Source organism: Bubalus kerabau, chromosome X (genome assembly GCF_029407905.1).
Source record: "Bubalus kerabau isolate K-KA32 ecotype Philippines breed swamp buffalo chromosome X, PCC_UOA_SB_1v2, whole genome shotgun sequence".
Lineage (NCBI taxonomy): Eukaryota > Metazoa > Chordata > Mammalia > Artiodactyla > Bovidae > Bubalus > Bubalus kerabau.
Window position 1 is genome coordinate 48478693 of NC_073647.1, and position 6254 is coordinate 48484946.

General features: G+C 44.2%; 1 pseudogene; it reads right to left on the bottom strand.

The window, feature by feature from the left end:
- Positions 1-3776: 3776 nt before the first annotated feature.
- LOC129639877 (histone H2A-Bbd type 2/3-like) lies at positions 3777-4106 on the bottom strand (annotated as a pseudogene).
- Positions 4107-6254: the final 2148 nt, after the last annotated feature.

The window sequence follows — 6254 nt, forward strand, 5'->3', positions numbered from 1 at the left end:
CAGTCCATAGCGGTCGCTAAGAGTTGAACACAACTTAGTGACTAACACACAGACAAATATTTTAAGAGAATAGATCTTATTTTAAGGTTTATCAAAATAAAATAAAAATTCAAAAAGACATGCTGTCTAAGCATGATGACAAAGATTGAAAGTAAATGAAATATAAATATGTACTACACAGAAGATCTGAGAAAGCTGAGGTAGTTCTTTTGATATTAGAAAAATAATAGTTATGTTGGATATTTTGAAATCACTTTATTGGAAAATTGAAAATATCTTCAACATCTTTATTGATTGTTGCTGCTGCTAAGTCACTTCAGTCGTGTCTGACTCTGTGCGATCCCATAGACAGCAGCCCACCAGGCTCCCCCGTCCCTGGGATTCTCCAGGCAAGAACACTGGAGTGGGTTGCCATTTCCTTCTCCAATGCATGAAAGTGAAAAGTCAAAGTGAAGTCGCTCAGTCGTGTCTGACTCTTAGCGACCTCATGGACTGCAGCTTTCCAGGGTCCTCTGTCCATGGGATTTTCCAGGCAAGAGTACTGGAGTGGGGTGCCATTATTAATTATGTAATTGCAAATTAAAAATCACAATGAGATTTCACTATATATCCAACAAAATGACTGAAACTAACCAGTTGACAATATCAAATTTTGGCAAGGATATGGAACAACTAAAACCCCTATACATAGTGTAATATGGTACAAATACTTTGAAAAGTCTTTTTCAGTTTTTCATAAAGCTAGATATATACCTATCCTACTACCTAACACTTCTGCTTTTAGAAATTACCCTAGGAAAATGAAAAAATATGAGTACGTGGTAACTTGAACACAAATCTTTATAGCAGTTTCTTTCATAATAATAAAGAACTGAAAAGAAGCCAGATGTTCATCAACAGTTGAATGTATAAATCAACAGCAGTTTATTAATATAGCTATATAACATTTGGTGATAAAAAGGAATGAACATAGATACACACATCAAATATGAGTGCTTCTCAAAAGAGGCTTCACTGAAAGTGCTTACATGTATGATTCTATTATTTGAAGTTCCAAAACAAGCAAAATCAACATGTGGTGAAAAGCATAAGAACAATGGTTGCCCCTAGGGCATGAGAATGAGGCTAATTGTGAAGAGACCTGAAGAACCTTTTCGTATGATCCAGTCGGCCAACTCCTGGGTATATACCTTAGAGAAATGAAACTTATATGTTCATATAAAAACTTATCCATGAATGCTCATATCTGCTTTGTTCAACATTGCCAAAAACCTGGAAACAACAAAAATGTCCTCCAATAGGCTGAGGGTTAAACAAACTATGGTACGTCCACACAATGGAATACTACTCAACAATAGAACATAATTATTGATACACACAACAATCTTGATGAACCTCAAAAGAAGTATGTTTAGTGATAGCAGCCAGCCTCAAAAGCTGATAAACTTAATGAATCTACTTACAAGACATATGGGAAAGGTAGTTTTTTAAGAGATGGAGACCAGAGCAGCAGTTGTAAGGACTAGGTTTGAAGAAAGAGTTTGACAGCTATTGAGAGTTTAAAGTACTCTATAATATCGCGTTCTTTTTGTGTGGCTAAGGGGCCTGCAGGGGCCTTGGGTAGACACAAATTTATCTTCAAGGGCATGCCCTGGATGACAGCCAGCAGAGTCATAAGAAATTGCAACTGAGATGACTTCCCCAAAGGCCCTGGCAATTTAACAGTCTCTTCTGCCTCCCAGCTCCTTCCTCTTGTGGGTCCGTTAGATAGAACTCTCACAGAGCTTACCAAAACTCTGCTGGCTTATTTATTTTATTTTATTTTATTTGGTTTTGAATTGACCAATTTGGCTTTATCCAGGGGACCTCAGAAACACTTAACCTATGGGCCCTAATAAAAGCTGTAAGTCCCAGTTCCTGCTGCCTTCTCTCTGCCTGTCCCCTGCCCTGCCCTTCTGTGTGGCCCTCCAGGCATGCTTTGTACCTCCTCCAGGACTTATGAGTAATAAACTTCTCCATTTCACTTTCCCTTGTGGTATTTGTTGAATTTTTGCTCCCCATCCAACTCTCCACCCAGGGGTCCATTTAATCAACATTCTTTTTACAAAAATCAAGCACTTAAACAGGGACTGCTGTACCAGACCAGGGACTTGCTGGATTGGTGGAGCTGTTCCATGTCCTGAATATGGTGGTGAATGCACACATGTATACATGTGCTAAATTCATAGAACTGGGCTCCAAAAGAGGTTGATTTTATTGCATAATATAAGAAAACCAAAAACAAAAAAGAAATATCACAGTGCCATGGACTGCATACAGAACTAACCTTACTACTTAGTAAGTTTTTATTTTAGCACAGGTATACTTTTATATGGGCTTCCCTGGTGACTCACTGGTAAAGAATCCGCCCACCAATGCAAGAGAAGCAGATTCGATCCCTGGATCCGGAAGATCCCCTGAAGAAGGAAATGGCAACCCATTCCAGTATTCCAGCCTGGGAAATTTCATCGACAGAGGAGCCTGGCAGGCTATAGTCCATGGGGTCTCTAAAGAGTCAGACATGACTGACTGAATGAGTAAGCAACCTGTTTTTATATATTTTAAAAAGATCTTTTCTGTCCTATATTATGTATATCATATATGTGTAATTTCCTCTAATTCTTCTAACCATTATTCTGAAATGGTGGGCAGGTATTATGTTCTCATTATTTTAAATGAAATTAAAGGTCAGTAAAAGGCTAGTTCCTTATCAGGGAAGCAGCAGTCGGCATAAAGCTTCTTACTAATCAAATCCAAACTACCTAAGGCATAAATAAATAGCATTAATTTTAAAACGTGGGTCTCAGACATGATGACTACTCCAACTTTCTAGGCTAAAGCTCCATTTCCACCGTGATATGCAAATCGAGTGGCCAGAGGTGGAGCCTGGTCCCGCGAAAGTCACATATGCAAAATTAGAGTGGTGGCACGGGTCCTGGCCACAGCCCGCCATTACTAGGTGACAGCTTGATCCCACAGGTTGCAAGCAGGGCAACTCCTGGCATCTCTAAAGGCACACGACCAAAAAGTCAACTGGTGACCCCGAGTGACCCTGATTCAGAGTTTGCATACAGGCGGGTTGTGTCCCACCCCAGTCCCCATCCCACTGCAGTCTTGTGGTCTAGGCCCCTGCCCCCATGGGAACTCCTGTCAAGCACGCTGTCCACCATCCCTGCATCCCATGCCGCCAGGCAGTCAGTCACCTTGGCACCTTCGCTCGACCATGATGCCGCCCTCTTGGTCTTGAGCATCACCGCCAGGACCCTGGTCCCTCTGGGGACTTGGCCTGGCTCCTACTTGCTCAGAGCCAACGGGGGAGCCTTCCTTTACCTGGCCCTTCACCCCAGACTCCATTCCACCGCACCCCCACTGCAACCAGCCTCTCCCACCAAGGCCACTGCATGTGCTATCACCATGGGCGACCACTCCTCTCTGCCTGCCATCCCCAACTCCACCCGTACGCACAACACTCCCACTCCACTCCAGTCAGACCCCCAACCCCCACCTCTCCAAGGAGGGTGTCCCATCACCACCTCCCAGGCCAAGTGACTGGAGCACACACAGGGATGTCTTGAAACAGGTTGATTGATTTGACATGACTGGGCCCGATGCAACAGGCTGTGCGGTCGGTCAATGAGCAGGCTTGGCACCCGACAGCCGGGGGAAGGCCCATCCAGGGGCCGGGCACACAGGACCCGGGACCCAGGACCCAGGACCCAGGACCCAGGGTTGAGCAGCTAGTGCCAGGCTGGGGCCACCAGGGAGATGGTTGTCATCCCAAAAGAGCCTCTGAGCAGAGCATTGTGGTGGACCGCCATGCCCACGAGCTCTAGGGTGATGTGCCTCTGACCGTTGTTCTAGGCCTCGTTGCCTGCCAGCTCCAGCACCTTGGTAGTCAGGTGCTACATGATGGCTGCTAGGATGATGGGTGCGGACGAGCTCAGGCGCTGGGCGTAGTAGCCTTCCCGCAGGATGCGCTCCATGTGGTTCATGGAGAAGGACAGCTCGGCATGGGCAGTGCGGGAGCAGCGGCCAGACGACCTTCGACAGCCCCTTTCCCTGGGCATGCTGACCATTGAGCCCGCTTTCCCAGAGACCAAGTTTTGCGGTGAAATGGGATGAGGTGTGGTGGGATGATATGCGGCGAGATGAGATGCGGCGGGATGAGATGTGGTGGGATGAGATGGGGTGAGATGAGTCAGCTGGTCCCAACCTCTCAAGACAACCGGTACTCTCAGACCTCTACTCTGTATCCTAGCAACCACGAGCCGGCCCCTCACTGGTTGGGGCACACACTCTGTGACAGGCAGACCCCCTGAGATCACTGCTTTCCCATGCCTCTCCACCCCATCCCCACTCCCACAGGCCTGGGCCTGGCCCTGCAAAGAAATAGCGCTGGCAGGATCCTGCTCACCCTGCCCATTGGACCCTCTCTTTGTCAGAACTCTCCCTTTCCATGGGAGGAGACTTTTGTACAGAGAAGGGAGCAGACCACCCAGTGGCACCAAGTATACACTGGTAGTGCTGGGCCACCATCACCACTGTGTCTAGTTCCAGAACAGTGGCACCACTGCAAAGAGAAAGCCCTGTACTGGCCAGGCAGTCACTCCCCACTGCCCCCTCCTGCAGTTTCCCCCACCCCACTCTACCCCCATAATCCTCAGGCAACCAACCACTCATCAGCTTCCTATCCACAGCCCTTTGCCTGTTCTGGAGACTTCCTAGAGATGGAGGCATACAATAAATAGGTGGCCTTCTGTGTCTGGCTGCTGTCACTTAGCATAGGGTCTGTGCCCATAGAAGCATGAATCAGCACTTCTTTCCTTTTCCTGGCTGAATAGTATTCCACTGTATGGCTAGACCACACATGTTTTCTAACTGCTCAGCAGTGGATGGACATTTGGGTGACTTCTCCCTTGTGCCTACTGTGGTGGACATTCCTCTGTGGGGTTCTGTGTGAACGCCTGTTTTCAACTCTTTGGGATTTATATCCATGAATAGATTTACAGGTTTACTTCTAGACTCTTAATTATATTCCAATGATATAAGTGAAAACATGAGAAATATTCATTACCTTGAGTTATACAAAAAATTCTTAGGTGTGATGTTCCAATTAAAAAAAAAAGACTTAAATTGAATTTTATCAAAATTTAAAATTTAGCTCTGTGAGAAATACTGTTCAGAGTCTGGAAAGACAAGCAACAGATAGAAAACATATTTTGAGGTCATGTAACTGATAAAGTACACTTAGGATGTAGATATCTTAAAACTTATGATAAATAAACAAACAACCCAATTTAAAGTCCAATTGTCCTGGCAGGTTACTTTGTAGATAGCAACAAATGGTCTGAAGTTTATATGGACCCAGAATAGCCAACACAATGCACTTCCCAGGTGGCACTAGTGGTAAAAAAAAGCTGCCTGCAAATGCAGAAGATGTAAAGAGACACAGGTTCAATCCCCTGGAGGAAGGCACAGCAACCCACTCTAATATTCTTGCCTGGAGAATCCCATGAACTGAGGAGTCTGGCAGGATTACAGTTCTCTGGATTACAGTGACTCTTTGAGACCCAGACACAACTGAAGTGCCTTAGCAGCAGCCAACAAAATATTGAAGGAAATGGAGAAAGTTGGAGGACTGACAGTATCCTATTGAAGACATACCATGAAGCTAAAGTAATCAAAATAGTGTGGTATTTGTGAAAGAAAAAACAAATAGATAAATGGAATAGAACAGAGTGCCCAAAAATGGACCTACATAAATATAATTGACTAATCTTTGATAAAGGAGCAAAGAAAAGACAATGGAACATAAATACTCTTTTAAACAAATGATACTGAAACAACTGAACATATACATGCAGAATAAATAAAGAAATAAAGACAGACATAGATGTTACACTCAAAGGATGAACATCAAAGTGTAGATACTTTTTATATTTTGGATAACAATCTTTTATGATATGTGTCCTTTTCAAATATTTTTCTCCCAGTCTGTGGCTTGTTTTATTCTCTTGACAGGGTCTTTTGCAGAGAAGTTTTAAATTTTAATGGCATCAAGCATATCACTTATTTCTTTCACAGGTCATCTTTCATGCTTTATCTAAAAAGTCATCACCATACCCATGGTCCTCTGGGTTTTCTATGTTATCTTCTAGGAGTTTTAGAGTTTTGCAGTTATGTCTGTGATCCATTTTGAGAATGGGCTCCCAAAA